Genomic DNA, 23,857 nt, shown 5'->3' on the forward strand with positions numbered 1-23,857 from the left:
GGACTAGTCACACTTGTAAAGTTGTTAAGGCCTAGAATTATCAGCATATAGTAATGAGTTTAGGACGTCATTGGGGACGTTTAGGACGTCATAATAGCATAATAATGCATATTCTTTCTCAAACCTGAAATTGAATATGACCGCCGTTTGGCCTGGGATGGACCGGCTGTTCAGAAAATCTCCAGAACCTCCGATGGCCGTCCACCCTTGGTTGGCTTCTTGAATCATTGGGGGGGGGGCTACAGACTGGAGCAGTGAGAGGTTGAAAATGTCTCTGAAGACTTTTTCAGTTGATCTGCAGACACCTTAAGAGCTTAGCCATCAGATCCAGGTTACCTGAGCACTGCAGGTTTCCTCTTGTAGTCTGTGATGGTTCTTAGTCTAGACCACATGTTCCTAGTGTTGAAGCCCTGGTAGTTAGAGTCCACATTATCCCCGTATTGTCTCTTTGCACTTAGTCTTAAATTGTCAGACCATAGCGCTGATAAGGATACCCAACCCAATCCTAGTCCTGAACCACATAACACTCCTCAAGAGCCACAGTTGCCATTGTGTCATCATCAGGACTGTGCACAGATAATTAAATGTTCTTAAACTTGATGTTTTCTCTACAGAGTTCACCAGGAGAGCTCAGAGGGCATCGGTGGTCAGTCTGACCTGCAGCAGCAAACAGACCTGGACTCCATATTTATGGTGTGTACATATTAAAAGAATATTTTCATTATTATCTACAGATTAATGATGAACTACCATTCAGATCCCAATAGTCTCCATGCTGCTCTTTTCAAACCAGCAGGCCTTCAGACTGAGAGATGAATCACATGTTGAGTTCTTTAAACTAAATGTTGACTTTATTATTCTGGTCCAGCTGCTGGAGGAGAACATCGGTCACTTTTATAAAGAACGAGCTGAAGAAGATTCAGAAGTCTCTGAGTCCAGATTACCCAGAATGCTTAGAGAGTAAGAGGGAGGATGAGGAGGTTTTGGAGGGTGAGGATAAAGAGCAGAGGAGGAGGAGCAGAGAAGCATTTCTGAAGATCACACTGCACTTCCTGAGGAGAATGAAGCAGGAGGAGCTGGCTGACCGTCTGCAGAGCAGTAAGAGGATTTAGCACATTAATCTTGACAGAAAGATTAAATGGAGGCAAAATGTGTGTGCTGTAACAAAACTGCACACATTGCATCAAATCAAGTTTTAAAAGCAGCCTCACATGTTTAGATTCTGTTAATTTATTTGTTTGTTAGGTTGTTCAGAAACCCGTGTTGCAGGATGCCGCCCCAGACTCATGTCCAACCTAGAGAAGAAATTTCAGTGTTTCTTTGAGGGATTGCTAAAGCAGGAAACCCAACCCTTCTGCATCAGATGTTCACAGAGATCTACCTCATGGAGGGAGGGGCTGCAGGGGTCATTGAAGAACATGAGGTCAGACAGATTGAAACAGCATCCAGGAAACCAGACAGACCAGAAACAATAATCAGATGTGAAGAAATCTTTAAAGCCCCACCTGGAAGAGATGAACCAATCAGAACCGTGATGACAAAGGGAGTGGCTGGCATCGGGAAAACAGTCTTAACACAGAAGTTCACTCTGGACTGGGCTGAAGGCAAAGCCAACCAGGACATCCAGTTCATATTCCCATTCACCTACAGAGAGCTGAATGTGCTGAAAGAGAGAAAGTTCAGCTTGGTGGAACTTGTTGATCACTTCTTTAGTGAAACCAAAGAAGCAGGAATCAGCAGGTTTGAAGAGGTCCAGGTGGTCTTCATCTTTGACGGTCTGGATGAGTGTCGACTTCCTCTGGACTTCCTCAACACTGAGATCCTGACTGATGTTACAGAGTCCACCTCAGTGGGTACGCTGCTGACAAACCTCATCAGGGGGAATCTGCTTCCCTCTGCTCGCCTCTGGATAACCACACGACCTGCAGCAGCCAATCAGATCCCTGCTGAGTGTGTTGACATGGTGACAGAGGTCAGAGGGTTCACTGACCCACAGAAGGAGGATTATTTCAGTAAGAGATACAGAGACAAGAAGCAGGCCAGCAAAATCTCCCACATCAAGACATCAAGAAGCCTCCACATCATGTGTCACATCCCAGTCTTCTGCTGGATCACTGCTACAGTTCTGGAGAAGGTGTTGGAGACCCGAGAGGGAGGAGAGCTACCCAAGACCCTGACTGAGATGTACATCCACTTCCTGGTTGTTCAGTCCAAACTGAACGTAAATATCATGGGAAATCTGAGATAGATCAACACTGGAGTCCAGAGACCAGGAAGATGATTGAGTCTCTGGGAAAACTGGCTTTTGAGCAGCTGCAGAAAGGCAACCTGATCTTCTATGAATCAGACCTGACAGAGTGTGGCATCGATATCAGAGCAGCATCAGTGTGCTCAGGGGTGTTCACACAGATCTTTAAAGAGAGAGTGGACTGTACCAGGACAGGTGTTCTGCTTCGTCCATCTGAGTGTTCAGGAGTTCCTGGCTGCTCTTCATGTCCATCTGACCTTCACCAACTCTGGAGTCAACCTGCTGGCAGAAGAACAAACAACCTCCCAGCTGCCTGAAGTCTCCAGAGTCAAACCTAATTAAACCATCTCCATCAGATTGCTGTGGACAAAGCTTTACAGAGTCCAAATGGACACCTGGATTTGTTCCTCCGCTTCCTCCTGGGTCTGTCACTGCATACCAATCAGAGACACCTTCAAGGTCTGATGACACTGCCAAATAGTATCTCAAAGACCACAAAGGAAACCGTTGAGTACATCAAGACGAAGATCAGTGAGAATCTGTCTGCAGAGAGAAGCATCAATCTGTTCCACTGTCTGAATGAACTGAATGATGATTCTCTAGTGAAAGTGATCCAACAGTCCCTGAGTTCAGGACGTCTCTCCACAGATCAACTGTCTCCTGTTCAGTGTCAGCTCTGGTATTCATCTTACTGTCATCAGAAGAAGATCTGGATGTGTTTGACCTGAAGAAATACTCTGCTTCAGAAGAGGCTCTTCTGAGGCTGCTGCCGGTGGTAAAAACCTCCAAAAAGCTCTGTAGGTGCACACACAACTATTCAGATTAAATTAATTTGTTTTTGTTTGCTTGAAGCTGTATTCTTATGCATTGCTGATTCCTTTTCAGGCTGAAAGACTGTAACCTGTCAGAGAGAAGCTGTGAAGCTCTGTCCTCAGTTCTCAGCTCCCAGTCCTCTAGACTGAGAGAGCTGGACCTGAGTAACAATGGCCTTCAGGATTCAGGTATGAAGCAACTGTCCTCTGGATTGAAGAGTCCACACTGTGGACTGGAAACTCTCAGGTTGGTGCTCAGCTATTTCAAATGATAAAATGAACCTCAACAATGTTTCCCACATATTAGCTTGTGGTGTCTGACGAGGGGGTGGGCGGGGATACTTATTTTTATAACAATTACGTATCAATAATTGAGGAGGACACGCTGTTGGATGCTGTCCTCCTCTCCTACTCTTTCTTCAATGCCAAACGAATCTATCTCTTTCTCTCCCTGACCCTGTCTTTCTCCTTGAGCAGCACTGGTTGAAGGCTGAAAATATTGTAAACAAATTAATAACATAACTAATTACACTGGTCGGACTGTTCAGCTCTGTTTCAGACTTGCTGGTCCTCATCCTCAACACGTGCCTTTTCAGTCACAGAAACCTTTCAATACAATTTTCAATAAGTATTTGACCTCAACAACCCAACTACATTTTTTCCGCAAACTTGCGACACGTTACTTTCTAAAGCAGGTACAATCGCTTGTTTGGTAGGAGTCGGATTGGGACTCCAACAATAACACACTGACAACATTGTATTCATATAATCTGAGCTCTGGCGGCAGCGTCTCTCCCCCGGGCAGGAACACACCTCACTGCTGCGCCGGTCCCCGCTGATCCAGATGGGACCAGCCAAAGACAGAGTGGTGATAGGAACGATCTTCCACGTAGTCCAGCACGACCTGTATGTTGATTTTGACGGGTAGTTCCACTGCATTTCACTGCGGACAGAGAGAAGCTACAGTGGGGCTGTAGTATTAATTGTGTGGCTCACCGCCACAAAATAGTCTGTGTGGGAAACACTGCTCTATGTTGTTAATTTCTTCATATAGTAATTATTGGATGACTTTTCTGTTGAATCTCTTTTAGGCTGAGTGGCTGTACATTGTCAGAGAGAAGCTGTGAAGCTCTGTCCTCAGTTCTCAGCTCCCAGTCCTCTAGTCTGAGAGAGCTGGACCTGAGTAAGAACAACCTGCAGGATTCAGGAGTGGAGCTGATGTCCTCTGGATTGAAGAGTCCACACTGCAGACTGGAAACTCTCAGGTTGGTGCTGAGCTCTTTGCAAAGGATAAACCTCTAAATTGTTTTTTCTTCACATATTAATTATTGGATGGCCTTTCTATTGAATCTCTTTTAGGTTGAGTGGCTGTACGTTGTCAGAGAGAAGCTGTGGAGCTCTGTCCTCAGTTCTCATCTCCCAGTCCTCTAGTCTGAGAGACCTGGACCTGAGTAACAACGACCTGCAGGATTCAGGAGTGGAGCTGATGTCTCCTGGACTGAAGAGTCCACACTGCAGACTGCAAACTCTCGGGTTGTGTTCAGTTAGTACCTGAGTAACAATGAAACATTGTGTAACATTCGTATATTTTTTAGATTTTCTGAATTAGACAGGTTCACAGTAATTTACTTCTACACTGCTGTCATAAATATTCATACTTCTACACGTGCATTTGTTATGATTACATTTCTACTTATCTAAATCTAGTGGGTCAACAACTCTGCTAACAGAGCCAATGACACAAGACATTAATTAATTAAGTAATTAATTAATTCTCCCACAACAAAAAGGCCAGCTGTCTGTTGTTATTTTGTAAAACTATCAAAACTATCAGCATCGCCTGCCATTATCCTTCTCATTATTATCAATATTAGCAATCACTGTGAGGCAATTAATGCATATGCAACTCAACTGTTTTCTTCGTCTTTCCTGCAATTGTAGGCGTTATGAGTGCACATTTAGAAGTGTCTTGTATAAGAACTCTATTGTATAAAACTAAAAATACAGTATATGAAATAGTATAGTGTCACAATGCAAAATAGGCTACATTTAGCATTCAGCTCTGAGCCTAAAATTAGTGATTCACAACTTGTTCTGGGTTTTTAAAGCAGCTTCAACAACAGCAGAACGGTGCGATCAATTAATTTATTTGTGCTTTAGAATGTAATAACTGCAAAACAATTGTAAACAATGTTTATTTCTCTCTCTCTCTCTCTCTCTCTCTCTCCCTCTACTGGACGATGAAATTCAAGTAGCTACACAACATTAGTTTTGGTGGTATACAGCTGGACTGTATACCACCATTTCTAGCACTCAAATTAATTGTTAAGTATTGCTCCCTAAATTGTCATCACCAACTGTGTGTGTGTGTGTGTGTGTGTGTGTGTGTGTGTGTGTGTGTGTGTGTGTGTGTGTGTGTGTGTGTGTGTGTGTAGTCTCTCAGGCTGTATGATCTCAGAGGAAGGCTGTACTTCTCTGGCCTCAGCTCTGAGCTCCAACCCCTCCCATCTGAGAGAGCTGGACCTGAGCTACAATCATCCAGGAGACTCAGGAGTGAAGCGGCTTTCTGCTTTACTGGAGGATCCAAACTGCAGACTGGACACTCTCAGGTATGGATGGACCAAGACTTTATTTTATTTATTTTTTGTCACTAACTGAGAAACTCTGGTTAATGTTCAATGGAGGATCTAAGTGAATGTTTATTGGCCCTGAAGTGCAAATCACAACAGAAAACTAGAACTGCACGCAGTTTCAACGGGGTCCAAGCCTCCCCGCGCCAGTCGTCCCCGGCGACCCGGGGAGCGCACCAATCACCACCCCGCTGCGAGGACCGCCTGGGGAGCGGGCCTAGATGCTATCCTTTAAATTTCGTAAAATTCGGATGAGCGGTTCATGAGAAATACACTTTTTTTGCATTTGTAGCACCCCCTAGTGGCCAATGTTTGTCAACTTTGGTACAGATCCTCAGGGACAAAACCAACAAAGGTTGATTATAGCGCCCCTATTTGCCATTCGTTACCAAATTTGGTATAAAGCCTCCGGGCGACATGCCAAACAATCCCCCCAAGTTTGGTGTTGATACCACGTATTTTGGCCGATATATGGCAAATTACGTTTGTGAAAAACACACTTTTTTTTATTTGTAGCGCCCCCTAGTGGCCAATGTTCGTCAAATTTGTTACACAGCCTCAAGGGGACATAGCAAGAGATATTCTAAACTTTGGCTTTGATACCATTTATTTTGGCCGAGATATGGCAACGGCAATGTTTTCATAGCTAGCTACAAAACTTTGTTTGCGCGTAACACGCCCAATTTTTATCCTATAAAAAATCTTTATACAACTTTATGTCAGGTCTTTGCGGACTTTCGGACCAGTCCTGAAAATGGCGTGTCGCCACCATGTACGGTTTAGGCTGCAGCACCACTTTTATGCGGCGAAGAAAAATAATAATGGAAAAGAAGAAGAAGAAGGAAGAATCCTGGCGAAAACAGTAGGGTTCCACAGCCCTGCTGTGTGAACCGCGTATCGCCTTGCGATACCGCGGTGCACGCATCCTCGGGCTTGGACCCCTAATAAGAAAACACAACATCATGACATTCATGTTTTCAAAATTTTCTTTTCACCACCGGAGAGATTCATTTGGCGTTAGGCAAGGCAGCTTTATTTACTAGGGGGCAGTGGTGTTGCTTTGATCTGCACCCAAAGTTCAAATTACTTCAACTTTACCAAGTTGCCGCTGACCTTTGGTAGGCGCAACCAATGAGCAACCAATGAGATAATGGCATGTTGTTACCTAGCAACGGGAAATAGCTTCCTTGCCACCCTTAAAGACGTTTACCTGCACTGTGCTTTGCTCCGCGTCCTACCTAGCGGTGTGCAGAGAGCAGATTGCGTATCATGTGTAGGCGGCTTAAGTGTAACCACACCATGACAGCTTTAGCAGCATTGCCCTGACTTTGACTTGAACAAGCTGCAGAGTCCACATAGTCTCACTCCGTCTCGTTTCACAATATGATGGTTAAACCTTCAATTATCCACAGCCCTGGAGAATGAAGTGGATTGTGTCTTTGTGTCTTCCTGCAGGGTGGACCATGGTGGACCGCAGAGACTGAGACCTGGTCTAATGAAGTGTGAGTGTGTTTTAAGTTTGCTCTAAGAGAACTCAGCTGTGTGTTACACTAGTTTAACCCCTTCCTGGCGCTGGAAGTATAATATGAGAAGAGGTTACTTATTATGGTGAATTGGCTAAATCTCCCTTTACCAGTGAATGTTGTTATTATAGACATAGGTAACTATAAAGAAATAATCAACAACCAATAACGCGGTGCCTCCACTGTGGAACTACTTAACTCACTATGAGCTATATTGGTATTTCAAAAGTGAAAAACATGTAATGTCTGCAACACTGCTTTAACACAGCGGTTAATTACCACTGTCCTCCACTAGGCTGCACAACATATGTTTTTATCCTCAAGTCAACATTAAATGACACAATAAACACATCACGAGAGACTCTCAGATATTATTTAGATAGTTTAAGAAAGGATTTGTAGAAAACTTTAACACTTTAAAATGTAACTGCCTTTTATGTTCAACTACCATAAATCCTCATTTTTCATCCATAAACTGGTATTTCTACAACTGAACATCAGCTAATAGCAGTTTTAGAAAGCAGATGGTTCAGAGCTGCTTTATGCTGCAGTAGAAGAAGATGGGACAGTTTTATTAGTGAGACTTTATTCAGTTGATGTTTCTAGATTTGGATCATCAGCTGTCCTCATCGGGTCAACACGAGGACAAGAAGCTGGACATTGTTGACATGTTGACTCTCATGTTCAGGAACTCTTCATGTTGGTAGAACTGGATTGTTAAACATCACTCACAGCTGAATATCAAATCAACGTTTGAAGGGTTTTCTTTCAGTTATTGTCAGTAAAGTTGTTAATAAATGATCAGATGATAACCTGCAGCTGTATTGTGTCTTGTTCTCTCCATCAGATGTCTGTGAACTGGAACTGGACACAAACACAGCACACAGAAGACTCAAACTGTCTGACAACAACAGGAAGGTGACACGTGTGGAGGAGGATCAGTCATATCCTGATCATCCAGACAGATTTGACCACTGGCCTCAGCTGCTGTGTAGAGATGGTCTGACTGGTCGCGGTTACTGGGAGGTCGAAAGGAGAGAAGAGGTTTATATATCAGTGAGTTACAGAGGAATCAGAAGGAAAGGAAACAGTAGAGACTATTGGTTTGGATGTAATGATCATTCTTGGAGACTGAACTGCTGTGATAAACTTGGTTACTATGTCTGGCACAATAACAGAGAAACAGTCCTTACTTCCTGCTCTGTCTCTAACAGAGTAGCAGTGTATGTGGACGTTCCTGCTGGCTCTCTGTCCTTCTACACAGTCTCCTCTGACTCACTGATCCACCTCCACACCTTCAACACCACATTCACTCAGTCTCTCTATCCTGGTTTTGGGGTCGGGCCTGGTAGTTCCTCAGTGTCTCTGTGTCCTCTGCAGGACTGAGAGTCTCTCCTGTGGACAGAAACACTGACTGAAGACCAGCTGCTGAAATCAAAGTTCAGTCTGTTCACCATCACACACACTCTGCACTGTGAAGCAGATTGAGACTCAAACACAACAACATTCATCTGATTTCATCTCTGGTTATCAACATTTGAACTGTTTGACTAAAACACTTCAGGATATGTCACATCTCAAAAATAATCAACTGTTATGGTCACTATTATGTCCTTTAAATTTTAAATAATATTGTAATATATTTAAAATGTGGAAAACAAATGTTTCTATAAACAATCATCATATAGTCTGTTTCTAAATGCTTTTAATAAAATCTATACGTTTATCATTTGTTGATTTGATCATATCATGTTTGACAACATTATGGGATGGATCCCTACAGAGATAGACCTTTAGTTAAAGAGTAAGATCTTTTTAGTTTAACATGAAACAGAAATCACCATCACCAAACCCACCAGACTCCATGTAATAATCACTACTTTTAGCGTGTATAGAGCAGCATATCTCCACCAGACTCCATGTAAATAATCACTACTTTTAGCTTGTATAGAGCAGCATATCTCCACCAGACTCCATGTAAATAATCACTACTTTTAGCGTGTATAGAGCAGCATATCTCCACCAGACTCCATGTAAATAATCACTACTTTTAGCATGTATAGAGCAGCATATCTCCACCAGACTCCATGTAAATAATCACTACTTTTAGCATGTATAGAGCAGCATATCTCCACCAGACTCCGTGTAAATAATCACTACTTTTAGCGTGTATAGAGCAGCATATCTCCACCAGACTCCATGTAAATAATCACTACTTTAAGCGTGTATAGAGCAGCATATCTCCACCAGACTCCATGTAAATAATCACTACTTTTAGCATGTATAGAGCAGCATATCTCCACCAGACTCCATGTAAATAATCACTACTTTTAGCATGTATAGAGCAGCATATCTCCACCAGACTCCATGTAAATAATCACTACTTTTAGCATGTATAGAGCAGCATATCTCCACCACACTCCATGTAAATAATCACTACTTTTAGCATGTATAGAGCAGCATATCTCCACCAGACTCCATGTAAATAATCACTACTTTTAGCATGTATAGAGCAGCATATCTCCACCAGACTCCATGTAAATAATCACTACTTTTAGCATGTATAGAGCAGCATATCTCCACCACACTCCATGTAAATAATCACTACTTTTAGCGTGTATAGAGCAGCATATCTCCACATTTATTTCAGCTTGAATGTGTGATACACCCTTAAGGGATAACATAATAACCAGCGTAGCGTTTGGTACGAATTTCATATTTTATTGGTAATCAATATTAACGTAGCGGGGGAACAAAGAAAGCGGAACCAATGTGCGGGTATCGGTACACCCCGGGGCCCCGGTGACGGACACTTTCCTCCTCTTTGGAGACGAGGATGGCGGTTTGTTTTCTCTCTCATTGATGCCGTAATTCTGCTTTCCAGGTCGATACTCGGTAAAAATGACAACAGGTTTCCTTCTGACGTGCGTATGGTGTACTGAAGCTGTGGTGGGTTAGTTATGGAGTTTATGATGTGTAAAGGCGAGCTACAGAGCCGCGTTTGGAACCGCGGGAAACGGGTTCGTAAACAATAGAGCTAGCGGCTAGCTAACAGGTGTGTATCGGGGTGGTACCATAGACAGTTAAAGACATGGACCAACAGGTCCCGTTGTTTCCATGGAGACTAACATGCTAGTTAACATTAACATAGGCACAGGCTAATTACTGCTAACTAACATGCTAGTTAACATTAACATGGACACAGGCTAATTACTGCTAACTAACATGCTAGTTAACATTAACATAGCCACAGGCTAATTACTGCTAACTAACATGCTAGTTAACATTAACATAGGCACAGGCTAATTACTGCTAACTAACATGCTAGTTAACATTAACATAGGCTCAGGCTAATTACTGCTAACTAACATGCTAACATAGGGTTGTGTGTGTGATTCTGGGTGCTGGTGCTTCCATTCCCTGGTAATGAGTTATTTTGTGGTTTTTAACGTATCCTGACAGGATTGTTAATGTTAAAATGTTGTTTAACTCTTAAAGGGGAGTTCCTCCTAAAAGTTCTACAGAGTATTAGAAAAGGAATGTATTATAAGATGAACTATTATCCCCAGGTGTATGATGGTTCATGTTTTGACTCTGAAGTCGTTTGAATATTTATTTCCAGCCAAAGAGGGTTTATGATTTCCATGATGACATTAGTATAATGGAGGAGTTTTGGAGGTAGAAAGAAGAGATATATATTACTATTGAAACTGTACAGTAAGGGTGATATTTATTTTGGTGAGTACGAGACTATTTCTTGGAATTTGAGTGTGGAAGATTTTGCCCCCTGAAAAGTGGGGAGTAAAGAAAATGGTGTTACGGTTCTTAAGTGAAATGTTGTTGTTGAGGACTGTTTTATGCCTTTGTGTTTGGGAGAATTTGTAATAAACAGACAGAGATTTAGAGACGAGGACGGCGGTTCGTTCTCTCACTCACTGACTCCGTGATTCTACTTTCCAGGGTTTCTCCTATGAGAGTTAAGTAGTGAACCCCAATCAACAAAAATAATTTGTTACCCCGGTTACTCGATTTGAAACCACCGCCTTGGGACAGACGTCAAGCTGGCGACCGGAGCAGGAAAGGAGGAGGAGGAGGAGCAGCCTACAGCAGTGAAGGAGGAAGAGGAGAAGCAGCCTGCAGCAGCAGTGAAGGAGGAAGAGGAGGAGGAGCAGCCTGCAGCAGCAGTGAAGGAGGAAGAGGAGGAGTATGTGGTGGAGAAGGTTTTGGACCGCAGAGTGGTGAAGGGAAGAGTAGAGTTTCTGCTGAAATGGAAGGGGTTCTCAGAGTAAGTATGAGTCTATAATATTAATGCTTGGTGTTCTTGGTCCTGAGATATATAATATACTTACATATTGCAAATAAGTGTCAGCATGGTATCATGCCCTCAAAGTTGAAGGTTTGGTATTTTGACACTACGTTGCAGACCCACAAATAACCTTACAAGATGGCAATAGAAAAATAGATAACCTTAGAAATAGAAAAAAGGAATAACAGGAATGATAATTAGAGTGAGAATGGATTGTCTAAAAACAAAGTGTGAGGAGATGTTCTTCTGTCTGCACTCACCTTTCCAGTGAGGAGAACACATGGGAGCCACAAGACAACCTGGACCTAGACCTTATCACCGAGTACATGCAGAGACACAAGGAGACGGAGGAGAAGAAGAAGAAGAAGGAGGGCAAGAGGAAAGATGTCAGGGAGGAGGAGGTGAGTGAAGGAAAGACGGTAGGGCTGCACAATTAATCAAATTTTAATCGCAATCGCGATTTTGACTTCCCACGATCAAATTTACGTGATTGAGCAATTTTTTTTCAAAGCGTAATTTCATAGAACGCTCCGGGATTTTTTGCAAAGCCCATCTACCGCTACTACATGATCAGTTGTTCCCTGCACTGGGCAGCTTAGTTTCTAGATGTAGACATTCACAGAGGACAGAGTAACGGGAGGAAAACTCAACATATAACATTGGTTATACGTCGGTCTCAAGGTTTACCAGTTTACCAGTAAACGCAACACTTTGTCCCATCTGTTGTTTTTCAGACAACAGCAGTCCCCAGTGCTAGTCGGTGCTAGTTAGCGTCTGTTAGCTGTTAGCTCCTCTAGGACGCACCGGTGCTAATGTCCTCGCATCCGCTGCAACGTTGTTATACGGACATGGTTTAATTTAACGTTACATGACCCATTTCTTCTGTAAAGCCGTGCCTGTGTTGGATTGAGATTTATTCTTTGCGGCTAGCCTGGTCCAGAGCAGGCTAACAGGCAGGCTAAAATTAATCCTGGAGTCTCACGTGTCAAATCAGCTGCCGTCTGATCCGAAATAAACGTTATAACCAGTTATCACCGTTTTGAATGTCATTGATATTTAGAAAAACATTTTGTCACCAAAAATCTATCTTTATTGCCAATAAATTAAACAAACAGGCAAAATCATTAGGCCTACATAAAATTATGTTACAGAACCATTATCAACTCTTAGAACCATAACTAACATGTCACACACAAAAAGGCACTCATATGTCTAATATAAGTGCACCCCCCCCCCCCCTCATATTTCATCAGTGTCCCATATCAAAACCAACAACAATATACAACTGCATGAACAGGAAGTAATTACAAATGATTACAATAATACAGAACCAATGCAATAATGAATGGGTACAACATGAACATATGATTTAAGAAACGTCTGCTCGTTTTCAGCCCCAAAGTGGACCAGCTGCTGTGTCTTCCTGTGTGATACAGGATGGTATATGTAAAGCACGTAGCAATGTATCATAGACGTTAATATTAATACATACTATATACAGTCTGTGCGATGTATACAGTCCATTCAAGGCAAAGAAATGTGGGATTGTTGTGCTAATCAACGTAACGTTAGCATTGCAAGCTAGCGATTTAAAAAAAAGTTTCAGTTAGGATCATGGTTGCAAGTATATATGTACAGGACTGTATAGACAATAAAACAAGACTGTCGTAATTTTTAAATCAATGATTTAAGCCGAAAATACTTACATTTATGCGTCTCTCTGGTCGATGCGGCAGCCATTATTGCCTGTTGCACCATGTCTATCCTACCCCTCGGTTTCAAGTATGCTCGCGTTCTCCCTAGATTTTTTCTTTCACTGTCTATGGTTTCTAGGGCCATGCACCCCTTAGCCCTCGATCACAAAACGTATTGGGACACCACTATGTCCCGCGTGAACGCGCAAAAACAAGGGGAAGGGGTAAGACAGAAATGAGATACAGCCTAAGCCTAGAGTCCTTAGGGTCCATTCCCCCAGGAACATAATTCTCTCTGCTGACTTTTAAGTCAAAGGCCAAATAATAATACATTGTATTTACATAGTGCTTTACATGGTAAGCTACTCAAAGACACTTTACAGTAAAACCAGCACATTTATCACATAAAAACAGAAACATGAAACTAGCATATTTAAAGTAATTAAAACACAGTGTAGCCCACAACTTTGGAAAAAATGTGGAGTGACTATAGGCTAAGTAGATCATTTTACATCCTCACACATTCAGTCGGGTCCGCTATGTTGGGCTTTTTCTCTCCGTTTGATAAGAGCCGTATTTCCCTTCCTGCATATTATATTCTTCCCTCCTCGTTACTTTCTATTAGAAGCTGCTGCTCATTGGGTGAAACATATGGCGCATGCGTCTTCTCCATCTCTGCATCAGTAAATCTGTGATCGATACCGTGGTCTATTTAAGAAAAGCCGTGAACGTGCACTTATCCTGGCTATCTACACCTGGCTGGACATAGCTCCACCTGTTCATCCTGGCTCGGCAAACGTGCAACCGATTAAGCCGCGATTAGCAGATCACACTAAGTCAAGCTGCTCTTTTTCTTATCCTGGATATCTTTATTCTACTTTTGTGCAACAGGCCCCCGGTCTAGACCGGACTCTGGGATGTTATTTACAGAAACCCAACAATTCCCACCAAGAGCAAGCACTAGGTGACAGAGGCAAGGATACACTTCCTTTAAGAGGCAGAAACCTCGAGCAGAACCATGGCTCAGGGTGGGGGGCATCTGCCTCGACCGGTTGGGAGAAACAGACAGACAGACAGACAGACAGACATGAAGAATTTTAGCAGAGGGTGTAGAGCAGGAACATGGAGGCAGCAGGTGACTCCAACCACAGATCCAGAGCCAGAAACACCTGCAGGAAGAGAGAGGAGGAGAGATGAGAGGGGCGAGAAAACACAAGACTCCAGGAAAGAGTTGTTACAGAGTTAGTAACATGCATTAATGGGATGAGGTTGCATACAGATGGAGAGAAGGAGGAGGAGAGAGGTGCTCAATGTAGGGCTGCACAATTAATCGAATTTTAATCGCGATCACGATTTGGACTTCCCACGATCAAATTTGCGTGATCAAGCGATTATTTTTTATAAAGCGTCATTTCATTGAACGCTCCGGGTTTTTTGCAAAGCCAATCTCCCGCACCATAAAGCCGTCTGCTCATGAGCCAGTCAGAGTAGTTCACTGCACCCCGTGCAGCTAAGTTTCTAGATGTAGACAGTCACAGAGGACAGAGTAGCGTGAGGAAAACTCAACAGATAGCAGTCGGTAATACGTCAGTCTCAAGGTTTACCAGTTTACCAGTAAACGCAACACTTTGTCCCATTTGTTGTTTTTCAGACAACAACAGTGACCAGTGCTAGTTAGCGTCTGTTAGCTGTTAGCTAGTAGTGTCTGTTAGCTGTTAGCTCTTCTAGGACGCACCGGTGCTAATGTCCTCGCATCCGCTGCAATGCTGTTTATATGGATATGGTTTAATTTTGCGTTACATGACCCATTTCGTCTGTAAAGCCGTGCCTGTGTTGGATCTTTCTACGCTCTCTCGTCCTACTCTCTCTCCTCTTACTCTCCGCGGCCCGCCACACAGCGGCCGCCGGTCCACACTTCTGATGTATGTCTACAGTTTTAATTTTTCATTAACACAGCTGTATATTGTTAAGTATGAGGGGGCAAACCTGTATTTGTACCAGTGTTTCCGCGGGTAACTGTTATCGCGGCCGCTACGGCGAAGAACACAGTAGAAGTTTTTGAATGCAGCTAACTTCAGTTGGTAGAGTCACAGCGTGGGAGACGGAGCTGCTGTACCGAAGCCTGGACCAGGACCAGAGATGTGACCCATGGCCAGAATATCATAGTTCATAAAAATGCAGCGCAGTGAAGATACAGACGTTTAATACACACGACGTGTGTATCCGCCGTTCGACCCGTGCTGGACCTGTTCATAATGAGTCAGCCATCTCTCTGTGAGTAGCGTCCATCACACTCCCTCTCGCAGTTATAAATAGCCTATGTGACAATAAAATTTGTTTTGGTTAAAATCAACAAATAATCGTGAGAATAATCGCGATCAAAATTTTGATCAAAATAATCGCGATTATCATTTTGGCCATAATCGTGCAGCCCTAGCTCAATGCATCATGGGAAGTCCCCCAAAAGTCTAGGCCTATAGCAGCGTAACTAAGGGATGGTTCAGGACTCTCCTGAGCCAGCCCTAACTATAAGCTTTATCAAAGAGGAAAGTCTTAAGCCTACTCTTAAATGTGTAGACGGTGTCTGCCTCCTGAACCCAAACTGGAACCTGGATATATCAATCCAAACTTTATTAACACACAGAGAGCGTAACCATGGTAATGCAGCAGGGGAACTTAGACACAGACATGCAGTGAACGATGCTTCTGGTTTTACTTAGCTCGCTCCACCATGGCGCCTTACTAACTCACTCACTCTGTCTGTTGATATACAAATGCAGATCAATGGAGATGCATGTAATTTTGGGGGGGCTGTATGAGGCCACCTTCCTTTCGACCAATCATTACATCTTTGTATGTAAAACCTTTACATACAGTTGTGTTCATAATAACAGCCGTGTTTTTAAAGAAGTGAATAATGCTCAAAATCCTTAGAATAGCTTTTAATTCCATAATACCAATGCATTGGGAACACTGGCCGTTGATTTCCAAATCAAAACATGACCAACATGGATCAAGTTTGTGTTAAAAAAAGAGAGGAATATTAGCAGTATTTGCATTTTTCTTTACAATCTCAAATGTGTACTATTTAAACTGAAAAATGTGTCAGGGTTTGAATCCCTGCACTAATATTTAGTTGCATAACCATTATTTCTGAGAACCGCTTCATATCTGTGTTGCACGGAGTCACCTGTGAACAGGTATTCCAGCCCAGGACCATTGAACTACATCCCATAATTCCTCTGCATTACTGGGTTTGGCCTCAGTAACAGCATTTATGATGTCACCCTACAAGTGTTCTCTGGGATTGAGGTCCGGGGGTTGGGCTGGCTGCTCCATAACATCCATCTGGTTCATCTGGAACCAAGACTTTGCTCCTTCCTGGTGTGTTTGGGTCCTTGTCTTGTTGAAAGACCCGTTTCAAAGGCATTTCCTCTTCAGCATAAGGCAACATGACCTCTTCAAGTATTCTGATGTATTGAAACTGATCCATGATCCCTGGTATGTGATAAACAGGCCCAACACCACAGTATGAGAAACATCCCATAACCACCATGCTTTACTGTCTTCACAGTGGACTGGGGCTTGATTTCAGTGCAGGGGGGTCGGAGGACAAACTGTCTGTGGCTCCTAGACCCAAAAAGAACAGTTTCCCTCTCATCAGTCCCCAGAATGTTGCTCCATTTCTCCGTTGGCCAGTCAATGTGTCCTTTGGTTGTTTCCCACGTTGTTGCAAGCATTAAATCTTTATAAACATGCACAAGCAGCACATCATTTGAAAGCTTAAAGTCTCATGATTCCATCAAGCCCACACAGAAGCAATAAGGTGACTCACAGCGGTTATAATCATGTTATGAAGTAAGGAAACAGAGAAAGATTTGAGTCTAAGTTGAGTGTTTTCCAACCTGTCTTCTTGTGTCTTTAATCAAGGCGGTGAAAGATCGCCAAAAACTTTTTTTCCCTTCATCGCCAACTCTCCAAGGTATTAGAATATCCAAGCTTTGTAATCCAAAATGAGCTGGTCCCCTCACAATCTTGTAGTTTCTAGCCAAGTTTCGACGTGGAGAAATCTAGATAGATCATCATTTCTGGGTTTTGACAGCTTGTAGCTTATTCCCTCGGCGCGCTACGAAGTCACTCCGTACACCACCAGACTCTCTGGCTTCTGCAGATTTTACTTTGTTCCCAGCCAATCGCTTCAGTCTAACCCGAGCTGTCCCTGAGACAAGCCTATCAAGTTCCACAGTCCCCATTGGGCCCACGTGGGAAGGATTGACAGTTTTTCCTTCCAGTTAGAAGTAGAGGTTATGAAACCGGGCTCCCTGTGTAGCCAATAAGCAGACGAGTTGACAATACCAAACATGACCAGAAAATATTAACCCTGTGATGGCTCCAGCTGTGTCAAAGCAAAAATATGGCCTTCTTTCACCATTTCATCAATTTATAATTACTTAATCCTATAAATGTATGTATGTAGTTATTTCAGGTATGTGTGTGAGTGATGTGGATGTGTTTTTGTGTTTGAGAAGTTTTGTATTTTGCACTTTTTTGGCTTTTTTGGAAATAGGAAAAACGCACAGACATATCTGTATAAATAAATTTATATAAAATCCATTTAATGAGTAAAATTTTTCTGGATTTTTTCTGTTCTAAGTTTAGACATATGGCTACGGTACTATTTTTGGATATAGCCCATGTAATATGCTTACAGTAGTGCTTTTTATTAATTTTACAGATGATTTACTTGGACGTAAATAGAAATTCTCTATTCTAATCTCTTTAGCTCTGTGTCAGTACGGCCTAGTGTCACAATGCCACTAGAAACAACAAATTGAGTGTTAATTTTCCAATAACCTCAGGGTCATCCCAGAGGGCAGAAGAATGTGGGAAGTGCATCACTTTTTGGGGGTAAAAATGTAGGTGAGAAAAGTGTTTCTAAAGAGGTTAAATATGTATGTATACAGTATATAGATTAAATATGGGCCATAACTGACAGATACCAGTGAAAGGTAAAAAATCGGTGGGAAAATGTTACATTTACAACTTTCCCAGCACTAAAAATCCCGGATTATCCCCCATGTGTTACCGGCTGGCTAAAGGCTGGCAACAAAATGGAGGCCACACATAAATTGATCAAAAGTAGTTTATTTACCACAAACTAATAAACACTGGATGTTACATTTCCCATACTGCAACTCCATAATAGTGATGTTGGCAAATAATTAAAGGTAATGCATCTGTCAAACAATGTTCCATAGACATGCTCTAAATGTTGTTTCTAGTTTAAGATAGAGCTCTACAGCATGGCATCTCACTAACTCACTCTCTTGGTTTTTCTCTGTTGGTAGAAACAGAGAGGAAGAGGAGTCAGACGTCACCGCTGTCAGCACTGTGACAAATCCTTCCCATCAGGATATTTAAAGATTCATCTGAGAGCTCACACTGGAGAGAAACCGTACAGCTGTGATCAATGTGGGGTGGCTTTCACAGCACAGGGTTCCCTAAAAACACATCAACGCATTCACACTGGAGAGAAACCTTACAGCTGTGAACAATGTGGGGCAGCTTTCACAGTACAGGGTTCCCTAAAAAAACATCAACAAATTCACACTGTAGAGAAGCCGTACAGCTGTGAACAATGTGGGGAAACCTTTTCTCGTAGTAGCTACCTTAAAAAACACCATCGCATTCACACTGGAGAGAAGCCTTACAGCTGTGAGCAATGTGGGGAAACCTTTTCTCATAGTGGTAACCTTAAAGCTCACCAGCGCATTCACACTGGAGAGAAGCCGTACAGCTGTGAACAATGTGGGAAAACCTTTTCTCGTAGTAGTTACCTTAAAAAACACCAGCGCATTCACACTGGAGAGAAGCCGTACTGGTGTGAACAATGTGGGAAAATGTTTACTCATAGTAGTCACCTTAAAAGACACCAGCTCATTCACTCTGCCTCGTTGTGAACATGTTTCAGAGCCAAGCTGTTTCCTCCTCCTCATGCCCTGATAGCTGTATTGTTCTGATCTTCTCTCCATGTTGAAGGCTGACCAGCAGTAACTTTATCTTCTGACCAACATGTATGTTATTGTGGATCAGCTGGACTGTTTTCTGCCTTTCCTCAGAACCCTTTACCATTTAGGTACCAGAATCTGTGCCTGAACCTATCCTTTTACAAATATATTTTTTAAATGTATATGTTAAAAAAAAAGAAATGAGCACAAAAAGACAGTCAGCAAAAAAACAGCTTGTTTATTGCTATATGGTCCAAATTAAATGTAAAAAATATATGTAATAACATATTTTGCCAGTAAATTGCTGCTAAACAACAAAAACAACCACTAGGTGGAAAGAGGCAGCGCTGGTGTTTCAGTAGCACCGAAATCCCCGTTACTATTCGGTCCGATAGATACCGGGTGTTAAGGCACCGGTGACGTACTAGCACTGGGTTTCGTCTGACATTTCATATTTTCTGTGACTGAATGTGGTTTTAAATCTGTTGAGGTCTGTTCAGACATAAAGTAAAGACCCTGATGATGTCATACAAAATCAGAAAATAGAAAGCAAACAGCTGATTTATTCATCTGACTTGTAAAATAACATCGATTGAATTGTTTCAAACGTTTTGCAATGTGGAACAATTAAATACAAAATAAAAGAAATTAAACAAGGCCTTGTGCTGATTATTTGTGACCTAATTTGGTTGATTTATCCTTCCTGCCGTTTCTGTGTTTAATGTTGTATATGGCTTCAAAACCTGTAAATGCAACTGTGGTGGCTGGAAATCTAACCTGGGCAAAATGCTTGCACTGCTATGGTATAAATCATAGTCGAAAAGTAACATTTGTTGCCTTTCTGCTAGACAATACAACGTTCACTGCAAATCTTGTAACACAGACAAAAGAAATGCTGAGAAATACATTGATGGCTTCCACCTATGAGAGAACTATTGTTCATGAAGAAACATCTGCGATTTGGTTTACTACCAATCTTAATGCCTCACGTTGTTGGCAGGATTCTAACCTGCGCAGGGAGACCCCAAATGGATTTCTAGTCCCTCGCCTTAACCACTCGGCCATGACAACCTGAAAAGCAGTGCTATACCTGTTTGCAAAAATGTTCATACATTTTAATTGGTTAGAAGTAGTTACCAGGCAAAGTGCAAACCGTAGTGCGCTGCCTTTGTCTGTGGATCCTCATAGAGGCAGCTTGATTGATATGCTTACTTAGTTGTACCATTAAAGAGATTAATATTTTATTAAATCAGGTTGGGAATGTAACCTTTCTGGTTACTTCTTGACAAATAAAGCAAGTAACCACACAACGAAAACCACTGCGATGGCTGTGAATCTAACCCAGGTCAACTGCTTGGAAGGCAGCTATGCTCACCACTATACCACCATCGCTGGGCAACAAAGTTGGTGTCCTGAAAGGTCGAGATTTTTCCTTTATATTAAATTAAGGCATTAAGATAAATTTCCAACAGGTGATTTTTTTCCTCTTTTTAGTCAACTTCAGCATAGGTTCCTAAACGCATGCATACCACTGTGTGCATGTATACCTGCATGCATTTGAAAATGTAGACCACGTATGTACTTAAAAGATACAGAGCCCTGTTGACACAAAAAAAAACATTTTTAAGGACACACAGGGTTCCATTTCCCAACAGGGAGATTTTCTACCAGCCTCTAATCAATGATTTAAGGGACGTCTGGTTGGCTGGCGGATTGCCCAACGTCAGGTTGGCAAAGGGAACGGACGTCAGGTTTGCAGGCTGCTCCCCAGATGTCAGGTGATGAAGGGAACCAATGTCACGTTGATGGGCTGCTCTCTAGACATCAGGCTGGTATTTATTGTAAAGAATCTTAAAAAAGTTGTGTTTTTTAGTTGTGTTTTTTACAAGAAAGAAAGTCAATGATGTTTGTCTGAAGTTGTGTAATAAAAGATTACAAGGGGAGACAACTTTTACATTTTGGGGATCTTGGTTTGATAAAATGCCCGGGGTTATAATTCATATCAGTAACACTGAAGATGAATGTATTGAATATCATGAGATGTCTAAGAGGCACAGTTGCTATAAAGAAGGTTGCTTTAATAAGAAGAGTACTAGATTGAATATAATGAAACGAAAAACTTTCAAATATATTAACCATTAATCAATGTTGCAATGCTCCCAACATTTGCTGGAGAAACTGTGGCCTGGTAGGGGACCATACCTATACATTCTTTTTTTTTTTAAAGATTATTTTTTTGTCCATTTTGGGTCTTTATTTATATAGAACAGCTGAAGACATGTAAGGGAAGAGAGAGGGGGAATGACATGCACCAACTGAGCTACCCGGTCGTCCCACACCCACATGTTCTGCACTGTAAACCCTAATAAGTTCACAGAACTCCAAAATTATTTTGTAACAGATTACACAAACATATTTAAGTGATGTTGTTAAATTTTTTAAGTATACGTAAAATAAAAATTAGATTTACAGTTGCCTTATAAATATTGATATTCCTCAACTTATAATTAGGGAGTAATTCACTCAAAAATTTCAATATTTTCAACTCATAATGTGGGACCTACTCTTAAAATGAAGTCTAATTTGCAATACTGATCATGGGAAGTAACGAAGTACAAATACTTTGTTACTGAACTTAAGTAGTTTTTTTTAGATATTTTTACTTTACTTTACTATTTATTTTTGTGGCGAACATGACTTGCCACTTTTCATGGGCTGTCAACAACTTTTCCAGCAGTTATATCATGATTCATCTCACCATGGAAATCATGTTGAGGGTCATCATCTCTTGATTCATCACCCTTTCAGAGTGTCTACCATTGTGTCACCAGCAAAATAGGATTATCAGAGGATAGTTTCAAGCCATCAACCTCTGGGTTATGGACCATCCCTCTTCACCACTCTGCTGAAAATCACCCCAGAAGGGACTCAAACCTACAATCCCTGGCTTAGGAGGCCAGTGCCTTATCCATTAGGCCACTGGGGCTTTACATCACCCAAGTTCACCAGTTCAGGAGAAATACATATACAGTTCTGGAGATGTAATGAAACAGTAACCTTGACCTTTGACCTCCAAGGTCGAAATCAGTTTATTGGCGACTCCTAGTGGTGATGTATGCCAAATTTAAAGTGCTTCCCTCTAGGCGTTCAGAGATATTGCATTCACAAGAATCGGATGGACAGACATGAGGACACAGTCACCTTGACATTGAACCTATGACCTCCAAAATCTCATCAATTGATCTGCGAGTTCATGTGAATGTTTTTGGATGCTGAATATTTGAATTCAAAGTCAGAATTCAATTGATATTTAAGAAAAATACAATGCACGTCCAGCTTCTACATTTCCGCATGAGTCAGCTTCCCCAATTTCTGAGTAACAGGAAAATAGCCTGATAAGCAGACATGTGCAGCTCAACCTCAAAAAGCCATAAAGCAAATGCTTATGGCTTAAAGATCGAGCTCCTGCTTATTAAAATCAGACATACGCAGTCTCTGTGGCGCAATAGGTCAGCGCAGTCGGCTGTTAACCATAAGGATGGTGGTTCAAGTCCACCCAGGGATGTTTGTTGCTTAAAGAACAGGGAGTGAGCCAACTCTAGGATTTATACTTCTTCAGGAGACCATAGAGCAGCCCAAAGATAACCCAAGTGGCCTTATGTCTATCAGAAGATACAGTTATGCAAACCATGTAAATGTACTGTATTTATATAGCGCTTGTACAAACCATGTACATATTAATCTTTACTGTCATCAGAGATGGGAAGTAACAAGTACTAATACTTCGATAACGAAGTGCAAACACTTCATTACTGTACTCAAGTTGATTTTTTACTATTTATTTTTTGGCGACTTTTTACTTGTATTCCTTGCATTTTAAAACGAATATCAGTATTTTCTACTCCTTACATTTTACAAAATTGGCTCGTTACTTTAGTTTTGTACTAAAGGTCGTAGTTAGTTATTATTTTCGCATCAATACCAATACCAATTTGAATCTAATTGGATGGGAAAATACCCAGACTTCTCACAAAATCCCATTTGAATTTATATCTTGCTACTTGTTCAGAATCTTATTAACCTGGAGTCCCAGTCTCTGTCACAAGAAATAAGATAACATAATTCTCTCTACTTCTACTTGAGTAGGGGAAGTGAGTACTTTTGGCATCTCTGGATGTTAACACGTAACTTCATCCGTCTTTGCTGTTGCATTGCGATAACAAATAACTATGTTTGTGTAAAGTAATCAACAGGCTTTATGCCCGTGTTGAGTAGGAAGGGAAATGTAATGCATACTCCTACGTTTTATCTTCTTCTAATATTTATCATGAAACGAGGAAGCGATATAGCGCCCTAGTAAACAAAAAGTGAGAAAAAAAGGAGTGAGAGAAACAAATCAAGGGACTGAAGAGCAGGAAGAGGGAGAGCCAGAGGAGTTCTGGGAGTTTGGAGAGAGGGCGTGTGATGAAAGTGAGGGCTCTGACACAGAGAGGGATATTCCAGAGGGTGAGGAAGATGAAGAAGAGAGTGAGGAGGAAGAAAACATAAATGGGACAGAGAGAGGAACAGCCAGAGGGACAGCAAGTGGATCCATGTGGATCAAGTACTGCACCATCAGGTTTGTGATGAAGAAGGT

General features: G+C 41.8%; 1 pseudogene; it reads left to right on the forward strand.

The window, feature by feature from the left end:
* Window positions 1–949: 949 nt before the first annotated feature.
* On the forward strand, window positions 950–8,622 carry LOC116677780 (NLR family CARD domain-containing protein 3-like; annotated as a pseudogene).
* Window positions 8,623–23,857: the final 15,235 nt, after the last annotated feature.

Source organism: Etheostoma spectabile, unplaced genomic scaffold, assembly GCF_008692095.1.
Source record: "Etheostoma spectabile isolate EspeVRDwgs_2016 unplaced genomic scaffold, UIUC_Espe_1.0 scaffold00005818, whole genome shotgun sequence".
Taxonomy (NCBI): domain Eukaryota; kingdom Metazoa; phylum Chordata; class Actinopteri; order Perciformes; family Percidae; genus Etheostoma; species Etheostoma spectabile.